Raw genomic sequence first — 14649 nt, 5'->3', positions numbered from 1 at the left:
GTGTTGATGGTGAATAAAACCACTAAGTTCAAGAAAGGCAAGGGTAAGAAGAACTTCAAGAAGGACGGCAAGGGAGTTGCCGTGCCCGGTAAGCTAGTTGCCGGGAAGAAGTCAAAGAATGGACCCAAGCCTGAGACTGAGTGCTTTTATTGCAAGGGAAGTGCTCACTGGAAGCGGAACTGCCCCAAGTACTTAGCGGACAAGAAGGCCGGCAACACTAAAGGTATATGTGATATACATGTAATTGATGTGTACCTTACCAGTACTCGTAGTAGCTCCTGGGTATTTGATACCGGTGCGGTTGCTCATAGTTGTAACTCAAAGCAGGAACTGTGGAATAAACAGAGACTGGCAAAGGACGAGGTGACAATGCACGTTGGGAATGGTTCCAAGGTCGATGTGATCGCCGTCGGCATGCTACCTCTACATTTACCTACGGGATTAGTTTTAAACCTCAATAATTGTTATTTAGTGCCAAGTTTGAGCATGAAAATTGTATCTGGATCTCGTTTAATACGAGATAGCTACTCATTTAAATCCGAGAATAATGGTTGTTCTATTTATATGAGAGATATGTTTTATGGTCATGCCCCGATGCTCAATGGTTTATTCTTAATGAATCTCAAACGTGATGTTACACATATTCATAGTGTGAATACCAAAAGATGTAAAGTTGATAACGATAGTCCCACATACTTGTGGCACTGCCGCCTTGGTCACATTGGTGTCAAGCGCATGAAGAAGCTCCATGCTGATGGACTTTTAGAGTCTCTCAATTATGAATCATTTGACACATGCGAACCATGCCTCATGGGCAAAATGACCAAGACTCCGTTCTCCGGAACAATGGAGCGAGCAACCAACTTATTGGAAATCATACATACTGATGTGTGCGGTCCAATGAGCGTTGAGGCTCGCGGAGGATATCGTTATGTTCTCACTCTCACTGACGACTTGAGTAGATATGGGTATGTCTACTTGATCAAACACAAGTCTGAGACCTTTGAAAAGTTTAAGGAGTTTCAGAATGAGGTAGAGAATCAACGTGAACAAAAGATAAAGTTCCTATGATCAGATCGTGGAGGAGAATATTTAAGTCATGAATTTGGTACGCACTTGAGGAAATGTGGAATCGTTTCGCAACTCACGCCTCCTGGAACACCTCAACGTAACGGTGTGTCCGAACGTCATAATCGCACTTTATTGGATATGGTGCGATCTATGATGTCTCTTACTGATTTACCGCTATGTTTTTGGGGATACACTCTAGAGACAGCTAGATTCACTTTAAATGGGGCACCGTCTAAATCCATTGAGACGACACCGTATGGATTATGGTTTGGGAAGAAACCTAAGCTGCCGTTTCTAAAAGTTTGTGGATGCGATGCTTATGTCAAGAAACTTCAATCTGAAAAGCTCGAACCCAAGTTGGAAAAATGCATCTTCATAGGACACCCTAAGGAAACCATTGGGTATACCTTCTACCTCAGATCCGAAGGCAAGATCTTTGTTGCCAAGAACGGGTCCTTTCTGGAGAAAGAGTTTCTCTCGAGAGAAGTAAGTGGGAGGAAAGTGGAACTTGATGAAGTACTACCTCTTGAACCGGTGAGTAGCGCAGCTCAGGAAGATGTTCCTCTGGTGCCAGCACCAACTGAAGAGGAAGTTAATGATGATGATCAAGGTACTTCGGATCAAGTTACTACTGAACTTCATAGGTCCACGAGGACACGTTCCACACCAGAGTGGTATCACTAGTAGAAAAAGGGTCAAATGTGAGACACATTAGTCCCGGTTTGTAACAGAACAGGCACTAATGTGTCCATTAGTGCCGGTTCCAATGGCTAGCCGGGAGGAGCTCTTTAGTACCGGTTCATGGCAAACCTTTAGCACCGGTTCGTGCCACGAACCGGTACTAATGAGAGTGGTGGCAGGATGTTGTCAGAGTGGGGCCCTTCCAGCACCTTTAGTACCGGTTCATGGCAGCACGAACCGGTACTAATGAGAGTGGTGGCAGGATGTTGTCAGAGTGGGGCCCTTCCAGCACCTTTAGTACCGGTTCGTGGCACGAACCGGTACTAATGTTGTCAGAGTGGGGCCCTTCCAACACCTTTAGTACCGGTTCGTGGCACGAACCTATACTAAAGGTCGTCCTATATAAATCCTTCGTCCACCCGCACTATGTTCTTCCCCCTTCCCCCTCTCCCTCTCCTCTGTTCTTCCCTTCTTCCTCTCGAGTTCATCACAAAATTTGCCCCAAATTTGTCAAGATTTGCAGGCCCTCATCCATTCAAATGATCACCAAGGTTAGCAACTTTGTCCTTTCATCTCTCATTGCTAGATTAGCTCTTGCGTTGGTTTATATAGTGATTAATTGTGGGTTTTAGTAATTTGGGAGGAATTATATGTGGTAGTATTTGATTTATATGCAATTTGAGGTCAAAATAACACTTAGTTTGCATATGTAGGTGTGGTTTACTTAGTGCCTTCTAAATCTCCGTCGTAACCACCGTCGATCGCCCGCACTGTCCCGTCGTCGGCACCACCTTGTGGTGAGCCTCTTGTTCATGAAATTTTATATAAATAATTGATGTTTGTGTGATTTGGATATATAGTTACTCGTATAATAATTATCTTACCCGTACGTTGTTTGTTATACATAGTGCCATGGTTTTGATATCCGTCCCCGTCGGCCCTCGTCCTTGTTATGATTCGGATGTGGTATATTCTCTTTTAAAACTATTTGTTGCATTTTGTGTTTATGACAAATTATGCCCATCAAGTTGACATAGATATTTCGTGTTATACATAGATATTTTTATGACAAATTTCGATAGTGAGGCTTGGTATCATTATGCTGTTGGATCAATTGTTACCTTAGTTGCGATCTTGATCGCATTTGTTGTTGCATTTAAATGCTTTAGCTAGAGAGTTATTTGTTTGTTGCATTTAAGTGTTGTATGAACTTTATGTATGAACTTGTATTAATTTGGTCTATTCGGTGTTGTGTAATGAAGATGAGCCGGCAATGGATGTACGATGACCGATGCTCTCCCCAGTTCGTTGAGGGCGTGCATACTTTTCTGCTTGCGGCTGAGGCAAACAAGCGGGCGGATGGTTTTATGCCTTGTCCATGTGCTAGCTGTAAGAATGGTCGCAATTACTCTACGTCAAGAACCATTCACGTCCACCTGTTTGAGTCCGGTTTCATGCCCCACTATAATGTTTGGACCAAGCACGAAGAAAGAGGGGTTATGATGGAAGACAATGAAGAAGAAGAGGACGACGACAGCTATCCTGGCCATGGGTTCCCTGAATACGATGATACAACAATGGGGGAAGAAGCTGAGCTGGTAATGCAGGAAGAAGCTGAGTCAGCAATGCGAGAAGAAGCCGAAGAAGAGGCATCAGATGAGCCCGTTGATGATCTAGGTCGGGCCATTGCCAATGCAAAGAGAAACTGCGCAAGTGATTTGGAGAAGAAGAAGTTGCAGCGCATGTTAGAGGATCACAAGAAATTGTTGTACCCGAATTGCGTAGGTGACAAGAAAAAGCTGGGCATCACACTGGAATTGCTGCAATGGAAGGCAGAGAATGGTGTATCTGACAAGGGATTTGGAAAGTTGCTGGTAATGATAAAGGATATGCTTCCAAAGGACAACGAATTGCCCGAGAGTACGTACGAAGCAAAGAAGGCTATCTGCCCTCTAGGGTTAGAGGTGCAGAAGATACATGCATGCCCTAATGATTGCATCCTCTACCACGGTGAGTACGAGGATTTGAACGCTTGCCCGGTATGTGGTGCATTGCGCTATAAGATCAGCCGCGATGAGCATGGTGATGTCGAGGGCGAGCGCCCCAGGAAGAAGATTCCTGCCAAGGTGATGTGGTATTCTCCTATAATACCACGGTTGAAACGTTTGTTCCAAAACAAAGAGCATGCCAAGGCGATGCGATGGCACAGAGAAGACCGTAAGAAAGACGGAAAGTTGAGAGTACCCGCTGACGGGTCGCAGTGGAGAAAAATTGAAAGAAAGTATGGGAAGGAGTTTGCAGATGACGCAAGGAGCGTATGGTTTGGTCTAAGTGCAGATGGCATTAATCCTTTTGGGGAGCAGAGCAGCAACCATAGCACCTGGCCTGTGACTCTATGTTTGTATAACCTTCCTCCTTGGTTGTGCATGAAGCGGAAGTTCATTATGATGCCAGTGCTCATCCAAGGCCCTAAGCAACCCGGCAACGACATTGATGTGTACCTAAGGCCATTAGTTGAAGAACTCTTACAACTGTGGAACGGAACAGGTGTACGTGCGTGGGATGAGCACATGGGGGAAGAATTTGACCTAAAGGCGTTGCAGTTCGCGACCATCAATGATTGGCCTGCTCTCAGTAACCTTTCAGGACAGACAAACAAGGGATACCACGGATGCACGCACTATTTGGATGATACCGACAGTATATATTTGAATAGTTGTAAGAAGAATGTGTACCTGGGACATCGTCGATTTTTTCCGAGCAGGCATCCCGTAAGAAAGAAAGGCAAGCATTTCAAAGGTGAGGCGGATCACTGGACGAAGCCTCGCCACCGTACTGGTGCTGATGTACATGATACGGTCAAGGATTTGAAGGTGATATTTGGAAAGGGTCCTGGCGGACAACCTGTTCCAAAGGACGCTGACGGACGCGCACCCATGTGGAAGAAGAAATCTATATTTTGGGACCCGCCATATTGGAAAGACCTAGAGGTGCGCTCCACAATCGACGTGATGCATGTGACGAAGAATCTTTGCGTGACCTTGCTTGGCTTCTTGGGCGTGTACGGGAAGACAAAAGATACACCTGAGGCACGGGAGGACCAGCAACGTATGCACGGAGAAGACGGCATACATCAGGGTCATGCAAGCTACGCTCTTACCAAAGAAGAGAAGGAAATCTTCTTTGAATGCCTGCTCAGTATTAAGGTACCGTCTGGCTTCTCGTCAAATATAAAGGGAATATAGAGGGTCATGCAAGCTACGCTCTTACCAAAACAGTGGTGTCTGCTTTGATGCAGAAACCAAGACGGGAAAGGAAACATATTATGGTTATATACAGGACATATGGGAACTTGACTATCGACGTGGTTTAAAGGTCCCTTTGTTTCGGTGCAAATGGGTCAATATGACACGAGGCGGGGTAACGGAAGACCCGCAGTACGGAATGACAACAGTGGATCTCAACAATCTTGCGTATGCAGACGAACCATTCATCCTAGCCAATGATGTGGCACAGGTTTTCTATGTGAAGGACATGTCTACCAAGCCAAGAAAAAGAAAAGATAAGGAAGCGAATGCATCGTACGATGAGCCAAAGCGGCACATAGTTCTTTGTGGGAAGAGAAACATCGTGGGAGTGGATGACAAGACAGACAAGTCAGAAGATTATGAAAAGTTTGATGAAATTGCTCCATTCACAGTGAATATTGACCCAAGCATCCCGTTAAATGATGAAGATTTTCCATGGTTATGGCACAAAGGGACACACGCGAAGAAAAAGTTTCACACCCAAAGATCTGGGATGTGATCGGCTTCACTAGCTATCATCACTTTCTTCTGTGTTTTGCATCGAGAGGGGAATCTCTGTAATAGTTAGGGTAGTTATGTGTTTTGGCATTTGAAACGCGAAGAAATTTTATGTGCAAACAAATTCACACTAATTTCAAATAATTCAAAATTTAAACTATTCAAATTTGAAAACTACGGGCACTAACAGAAAGTTTGTAATTTTTTGTACCTAAAGAGGCTGTGTCAGCCTCCGGTCAGGCTATGGCCCCACCATCACCATTTAGTGCCGGTTCGTACCATGAACCGGTACTAATGAGGTTGTGTCAGGTAAGGCTGGGGCCCCACGAGCACCTTTAGTACCGGTTCATGGATGAACCAGACGTAAGCTGTTTTTTAGTCCCACCTCACGAAGTGAGAGGGACTAGGAGCGGTTTATAAGCCCTGAGTGCTGAGATGATAAAGAAGAGGATCAATGCTCACGTTTCTTACCTTCAAGCCTTCAGGAATACGGTAGACTGCACGGAGCTATGCGTAGTGCAGTTTACACTATTCCGAAAGGCTTGAAGCAAATTAACGAGCATTGCACCTCTTTTTTATTCTTAATAACTTATTACAACTCTAGACTTCTTCTGTTATGGCAAAAACTAATTGCACGTCGACATTTCTTTTTTTTAAAGTTATGACTCCAGACTTTGACCATAAAGTATTGCAGAAAAGAAAAAATAGCAGAAAGAAAGAAAAACTATAGCTGAAAAGAAAAAAAAATATAAAAAAACTACTCAAAAATAAATAGAAGAAAATAAATATAGCAGAAAAGAAAAAACTACTCAGAAATAAATAGAAGAAAAAATAAAGCAGAAAAGAAAAAAAATTATATTTGCTATTTTTCAATCGTTTACAAAATTACCGTGAAATTGAAAATCACTACAAAATGAACTCTGAAAATGTTGAATTTTGGCAAACTAGATGAAAAACTACTCACAAATAAATAGAAGAAAATAAATATAACAGAAAAGAAAAAACTATACAAAAAACTACGCAAAAATAAATAGAAGAAAATAAAGCAGAAAAGAAAAAAACTATAAAAAAATTGGGGCGCTGCCCTGTGGGCCTGATAGGCCACAGGTGTGTAATTACAGGCCTTAAAGGCCCAGCAGACTCACAGGGCAGCGCGCAGAGTTTAGGCCCACAAGCCTGCTATACAGAGGAGTTCGAAGTGGTAGCCGCAGAGTTTAGGCCCACAAGAACCTCCCAACGAGAATGTATGAATTGCATCAATTGTACATGAACATTACCAAGATTTCAGATCGATTGTCCCTCATGGTGAATGTCAAGGAGGATCATTACTTCCATGAGAAAGCTCTGTCCGTTGAGTATTCTGAACTGTTTCAGTTATACAATCAAGGCGCACTCGACAAATCTATCGTCAGTTGCTATTGTCTGTAAGTGATTTCTTTCTGTAATTTAAGTCTCAAGCTAGCTGTAGTGATCCTTTTGATCGTCAATCATTACCTATAATTATCCTCACTATATTCTTTTCTGTGGTATTATGCAGGATGAAGATGTATGAAATGAGAAAAGCTGGACGCTATGGCATTGGGTTCATTGACCCAAACTCCGTTAATGAATACACATGGCGGATAAATCGACATCATCAAAAGGACGTAGAGGACAACATGCTAGAGTTCTTGAAGCGTCTCAAATACAATGAAGATATACTACTTCCTTACAACTTCCAGTGAGTCACACTGTCTTGTACTACAAATTCTCTGTTTTTGCCTACTAGCTAGCTACATGTTTTTGCTTACATATGCCCGCTTAATTAAGACATGCAAACGTGTGTGCATGCAGATTTCACTGGGTCTTGTGTATCATTAAAGTTGACGACAGAACAGTTGAAATACTGGACTCACTACTCAAAGTTAAAACTGACTGTAACATCTTGTTTGGGATAGTCAATAGGTAATTTCAATCATTATTAACTATATATCTCGGCCTATTTAGTTCGTCATTTCATGATATGAACTATTTAATAACCCCTTTATTAATTTTCTTTGTCGGCGGGCAGGGCTTGGGAAAGGTTCATCAGCGTCATGGAAGGCGAATGGAAAAAAAAGCTTAAATGGGGAAGACCCAAGGTAAGTAATTAAGTAGTACTAGCTAGCTAGCTAGCTACCATCTCTTTAATTATCATGCTTGATTAATTATTATCTGATGAAATTCCATTCTCGTAAAGGCCCTGAAGCAGGCGCAGGGGACTGATCTGTGTGCATTCTGCGTTTGCGAGAACATTCGCATGATGGCGTCCGAAAGGAGCAGATCTCAAAGACAGGAATGGGTACGCTTGTCAGAACACTATTCACAATTTTTACACCATTATCGATATCTAGTCACACAACTAATACACATGCATATTGATCTCCTTCTTAACAGTTCAGAGAGGTGCGGAAGAAGCTCCTAGAAACGGAGCGCGTAGAAGCACTTCAAGAGGAAATAGCGGGATTTTTGCTCGACCAGGTCATAAATCCGAAGGGAGAATACTATTACCCGCTACCGCCCCCATGAAAACCACTTCCAATTGTCATCGTGCTCCGAAGGCACCAATTAGGCTAATGCCACTGGCTCCGAAGGCAACATGCATATGTAGGATAAATTGTATATAGCTAGCTATACATTTGTGTATGTGTGAATTAATTAATATGGTGGTTTGTGAGACATTGATGATATATATATGCATGATTGGTTCTACTAGATATTCTATTTATATATATATATATATATATATATATATATATATGCATAACGTGTACAATGTGTAGTATCGTAAAATACCAGCAAACGAAAAAGAATTAAAATGGAAACAAAAAATTAAATGAAAAAGAAATCATAAAACTAAAAAAAAACCAAACCTTATAGTACCGGTTGGTATTACCAACCGGTACTAAAGGGCTCCAGCCACCCGGAGCTGGCTCGTGCCACTTGGTTGCCCTTTACCACCGGTTCGTGCTGAACCGGTACTAAAGGGGGGGGGCTTTAGTGCCCACACTTTAGTGCCGGTTATGGAACCGGCACTAAAGGGCCTTACGAACCGGTGCTATTGCCCGGTTCTACACTAGTGTATGGCAATCCTGTCCTGGAAATCATGTTGTTAGACAACGGTGAACCTTCGAACTATGAAGAAGCGATGGCGGGCCCAGATTCCGACAAATGGCTTGAAGCCATGCAATCCGAGATAGGATCCATGTATGAAAACGAAGTATGGACTTTGACAGACTTGCCTGATGATCGGCGAGCGATAGAAAACAAATGGATCTTTAGGAAGAAGACGGACACGGAGAGACATTCAAGGGGTTGTCACTACGATGAGACATTCTCTCCCGTAGCGAAGCTAAAGTCCGTTTGAATCATGTTAGCAATTGCCTCATACTATGATTATGAGATATGGAAAATGGACGTCAAAACAGCATTCCTTAATGGTCATCTTAAGGAAGAACTGCATATGATGCAGCCGGAAGGTTTTGTCGACCCTGAGAATGCTAACAAGGTATGCAGGCTCCAGCGATCCATTTATGGGCTGGTGCAAGCATCTCGGAGTTGGAACATTCGCTTTGATGAGATGATCAAAGCGTTTGGGTTTATGTAGACTTATGGAGAAGCCTGCGTTTACAAGAAAGTGAGTGGGAGCGCTGTAGCATTTCTCATATTATATGTAGATGACATACTTTTGATGGGAAATGATATAGAACTCTTGGACAACATTAAGGCCTACTTGAATAAGTGTTTTTCAATGAAGGACCTTGGAGAAGCTGCTTACATACTAGGCATCAAGATCTATAGGGATAGATGGAGACGCCTCATAGGTCTTTCACAAAGCACATACCTTGATAAGATATTGAAGAAGGTCAATATGGATCAGTCCAAGAAAGGGTTCTTGCCTGTATTGCAAGGTGTGAGATTGAGCTCGGCTCAATGCCCGACCACGGCAGAAGATAAAGAAGAGATGAGTGTCATCCCCTATGCCTCAGCCATAGGGTCTATTATGTATGCCATGTTGTGTACCAGACCTGATGTAAACCTTGCCGTAAGTTTGGTAGGAAGGTACCAAAGTAATCCCGGCAAGGAACACTAGATAGCGGTCAAGAACATCCTAAAGTACCTGAAAAGGACTAAGGATATGTTTCTCGTTTATGGAGGTGATGAAGAGCTCGTCGTAAAGGGTTACGTCGATGCTAGCTTCGACACAGATCTGGATGACTCTAAGTCACAAACCGGATACGTGTATATTTTGAATGGTGGGGCAGTAAGCTGGTGCAGTTGCAAGGAAAGCGTCGTGGCAGGATCTACATGTGAAGCAGAGTACATGGCAGCCTCGGAGGCAGCGCATGAAGCAATCTGGGTGAAGGAGTTCATCACCAACCTAGGAGTAATACCCAATGCGTCGGGGCCGATCAAACTCTTCTGTGACAACACTGGAGCTATTGCACTTGCCAAGGAGCCCAGGTTTCACAAGAAGACCAGGCACATCAAGCGTCGCTTCAACTCCATACGTGAAAATGTTCAAGATGGAGACATAGATATTTGTAAAGTACATACGGACCTGAATGTGGCAGATCCGTTGACTAAACCTCTCCCTAGGGCAAAACATGATCAACACCAGAATTCCATGGGTGTTCGATTCATCACAATGTAACTAGATTATTGAACTCTAGTGCAAGTGGGAGACTGTTGGAAATATGCCCTAGAGGCAATAATAAAATGGTTATTATTATATTTCTTTGTTCATGATAATTGTCTGTTATTCATGCTATAATTGTATTATCTGGAAATCATAATACACGTGTGAATACATAGACCACAACATGTCCCTAGTGAGCCTCTAGTTGACTAGCTCGTTGATCAACAGATAGTCATGATTTCCTGATTATGGACATTGGATGTCATTGATAACGGGATCACATCATTAGGAGAATGATGTGATGGACAAGACCCAATCCTAAGCATAGCTCAAAGATCTTGTGGTTCGTTTAGCTAGAGCTTTTCCAAAATGTCAAGTATCATTTCCTTAGACCATGAGATTGTGCAACTCCCGGATACCGTAGGAGTGCTTTGGGTGTGCCAAACGTCACAACGTAACTGGGTGACTATAAAGGTGCACTACGGGTATCTCCGAAAGTGTCTGTTGGGTTGGCACGAATCGAGACTGGGATTTGTCACTCCGTATGACGGAGAGGTATCTCTGGGCCCACTCGGTAATGCATCATCATAATGAGCTCAATGTGACCAAGTGTCTGGTTACGGGATAATGCTTTACGGTAAGAGTAAAGTGACTTGCCGGTAACGAGATTAAACGAGGTATTGGGATACCGACGATCGACTCTCAGGCAAGTAACGTACCGATTGACAAAGGGAATTGCATACGGGGTTATTTGAATCCTCGACATCGTGGTTCATCCGATGAGATCATCGAGGAGCATGTGGGAGCTAACATGGGTATCCAGATCCCGCTGTTGGTTATTGACCGGAGAGGCTTCTCGGTCATGTCTGCATGTCTCCCAAACCCGTAGGGTCTACACACTTAAGGTTCGGTGACGCTAGGGTTGTAGAGATATGAGTATGCAGTAACCCGAAAGTTGTTTGGAGTCCTGGATGAGATCCCGGACATCACGAGGAGTTCCGGAATGGCCCAGAGGTAAAGAATTATATATAGGAAGTGAAGTTTCGGCCATTGGGAAAGTTTCGGGGGTTACCGGTATTGTACCGGGACCACCGGCAGGTACCCTGGGGTCCACCGGGTGGGGCCACCTATCCCGGAGGGCCCCATGGGCTGAAGTGGGAGGGGAACCAGCCCCTGGTGGGCTTGTGCAACCCCCCTTGCCCCCCTGTACCTAGGGTTGGAAACCCTAGGGTGGGGGGCGCCTCCACTTGCCTTGGGGGGCAAGGCACCCCCTTGGCCACCGCCCCCCTTGGAGATCCAATCTCCTAGGGCCGGCACCCCCCCTAGGGGCCCTATATAAAGAGGGGGGAGGGGGAGGGCAGCCGCACCCTTGCACTTGGCGCCTCCCTTTCCTCTTGCTACACCTCTCCCTCTCGCTGACGCTTGGCGAAGCCCTGTCGGGATCCCTGCTGCATCCACCACCACGCCGTCGTGCTGCTGGATCTTCATCAACCTCTCCTTCCCCCTTGCTGGATCAAGAAGGAGGAGACGTCTCCATGACCGTACGTGTGTTGAACACGGAGGTGCCGTCCATTTGGCGCTAGGATCTCCGGTGATTTGGATCACGACGAGTACGACTCCCTCAACCCCGTTATCTTGAACGCTTCCGCCTAATCTACAAGGGTATGTAGATGCACTCCTCTCTCTCGTTGCTAGATGAACTCATAGATTGATCTTGGTGAAACCGTAGGAAATTTTTTATTTTCTGCAACGTTCCCCAACAGATCCCATCACCGGAGGCCATCTTCATCATCCTGGCGCTATCCATGATGAGGAGGGAGTAGTTCACTCTCGGGGCCGAGGGTATGTACCAGTAGCTATGTGTTTGATCTCTCTCTTGTGTTCTCTCTCGTGTTCTCTCTATGGCACGATCTTGATGTATCCCGAGCTTTGCTATTGTAGTTGGATCTTATGATGTTTCTCCCCCTCTACTCTCTTGTGATGAATTGAGTTCCCCCTTTGAAGTTATTTTATCGGATTGAGTCTTTATGAGAACACTTGATGTATGTCTTGCCGTGATTATCTGTGGTGACAATGGGATATCATGTGCCACTTGATGTATGTTTTGGTGATCAACTTGCGGGTTTCGTGACATTGGGAACCTATGCATAGGGGTTGGCACACGTTCTTGACTCTCCGGTAGTAGCTTTGGGGCACTCTTTGAAGTACTTTTATGTTGGTTGGATGAATCCGAGATTGTGTGATGCATATCATATAATCATGCCCACGGATACTTGAGGTGACAATGGAGTATCTAGGTGATATTAGGGTTTTGGTTGATTTGTGTCTTAAGGTGTTATTCTAGTATGAACTCTATGATGGATTGAGTGGAAAGAATAGCTTTATGTTATTTTAGTACGAACTCTTGAATAGATAGAACAGAAAGGATAACTTTGAGGTGGTTTCGTACCCTACCATAATGTCTATGTTTGTTCTCCGCTATTAGTGTCTTTGGAGTGACTCTTTGTTGCATGTTGAGGGCTTGTTATATGATCTATCTACGTTATTATTGTTGAGAGAACTTGCACTAGTGAAAGTATGAACCCTAGGCCTTGTGTCCTATCATTGCAATACCATTTACGCTCACTTTTACCACTTGTTACCTTGCTGTTTTTATAATTTCAGATTACAAATACCTTTATCTACTATCTATTTTGCACTTGTATCTTCATCTCTTCGCCGAACTAGTGCACCTATACAATTTACCATTGTATTGGGTGTGTTGGGGACACAAGAGACTCTTTGTTATTTGGTTGCAGGGTTGTTTGAGAGAGACCATCTTCATCCTACGCCTCCTACGGATTTATAAACCTTAGGTCATCCACTTGAGGGAAATTTGCTACTGTCCTACAAACATGTGCACTTGCAGGCCCAACAACGTCTACAAGAAGAAGGTTGTGTAGTAGATATCATTCCCCTCCTTTCATACTTGTAGTAGATAAGCATAAGATTGAGTAGATGGGTTTTTTATAGTAGATTTGTGATTGATTGTGGCACCCCCTTCTGCTTGTTAGGGTTTTTTGATTGAATGGCGAATCCCATTTCAGAGTTAGGGTTTGTTCTAGTTGATTCGTGCTTGAATGCTAGAGACATCATAATGAGAGTTAGGTTATTTCTATTAGAATCTGGATTGCCTCATTCCCCTCCTTTCATACTTGTAGTAGATAAGCAGAAGATTCCATAGATGGGGTTTTTTATAGTAGATTTGTGATTCAGTAGATGGTTTTTTTTGATTGGATGGCGAACCCCATTTTAGAGTTAGGGTTTTTTCTAGTTGATTCGTGCTTGAATGCTAGAGACATCATAATGAGAGTTAGGTTATTTATATTAGAATCTGGATTGCCGCATGTGCTCAGATTCTGTTATGTGCTGTATATGTTGTTAGATTTGTTGTGCATATTGCCTCAGTGGGCCACGGCAGGGGCTGAGCAGCCACCCAGTGTATCTATTGAAGTTGATATTGTAGAAATGAGGTTTAAATCCTACTTTCTGTGACAGAAGTGTATCAGTTAATTGTTGAAATGAACACATTATGTTTAACTAGTGCGCAATTTTAAAATAGTTAGGAGCTTCACTTCATTATCCATAAACTAAAATTGTTGGTAGGTTTATTTTTTATTTGTAGGATTGTTTTAGTTAAAAAGTAAACCATAAGTAGGTTTGGTAGACATGCAACTATGCCAGATGATCAAGTCATATTAAATTTATGTTGCATAACTCCATGCATGTATGTCATATGAAATAGTTTCACACCTAGCAATTACTTGTTGTCAACCACAATGGGTCACTGATATAGTTGCAGGGTACATCAAAGAATGTACTACCTCCATTGGCAGACCTGAGCACTCACAAGATTATTGTTGGTGCCCAGGCTGGCATTATAGTTTGAAGGACCACAATGAGCATGATCTAAAATTTTAGTTTGACCAAGCTATCATTGTAGAATGCTTGACCTTTGGATACAGTTTAATTTTAGGTCAAAGTATCATTTTAGGTTATTAGAAGCACATTGCAGATTGCTTGACCTTTGCATACTGTGTTATGTAGTTAGTAGTATAGTTGAAATAATTACTTATATATATTGCAGAATGAGGAAGCTGCTGGGAACAAGAGGAAGCTGGACATCACTGGGTTCGACGACCTGTCTGATTCTGACGACGACGAGGAGGTAACCCCAACCTGTTATTTGTCTGTTTATTAATCTGTGTTCGATGTTGGTTGTTGATGATGCCCTATATGAATGCCTCAAAATAGGAATGTTATGTAGTTTATTCATTAATATCATAAAGTTGTGGTGTTTGGTCATTAATTAGCTTAAATGGCATATTTGTAGTCTTTGATCATGAAACCATGTCTGAATGCACATAAATGGAAATATTGTGTTGTTTGGTCATT

General features: G+C 43.1%; 1 pseudogene; it reads left to right on the top strand.

Annotated features, from left to right (window-relative positions):
- LOC119306344 overlaps window positions 1–14649 on the top strand; it is a 68643-nt pseudogene that overhangs the window by 17744 nt on the left and 36250 nt on the right.

Source organism: Triticum dicoccoides, chromosome 5B, assembly GCF_002162155.2.
Source record: "Triticum dicoccoides isolate Atlit2015 ecotype Zavitan chromosome 5B, WEW_v2.0, whole genome shotgun sequence".
NCBI lineage: Eukaryota > Viridiplantae > Streptophyta > Magnoliopsida > Poales > Poaceae > Triticum > Triticum dicoccoides.
The sequence above is the reverse complement of the archived record's forward strand: the minus strand, read 5'-3'. Positions and strand labels throughout refer to the sequence as shown.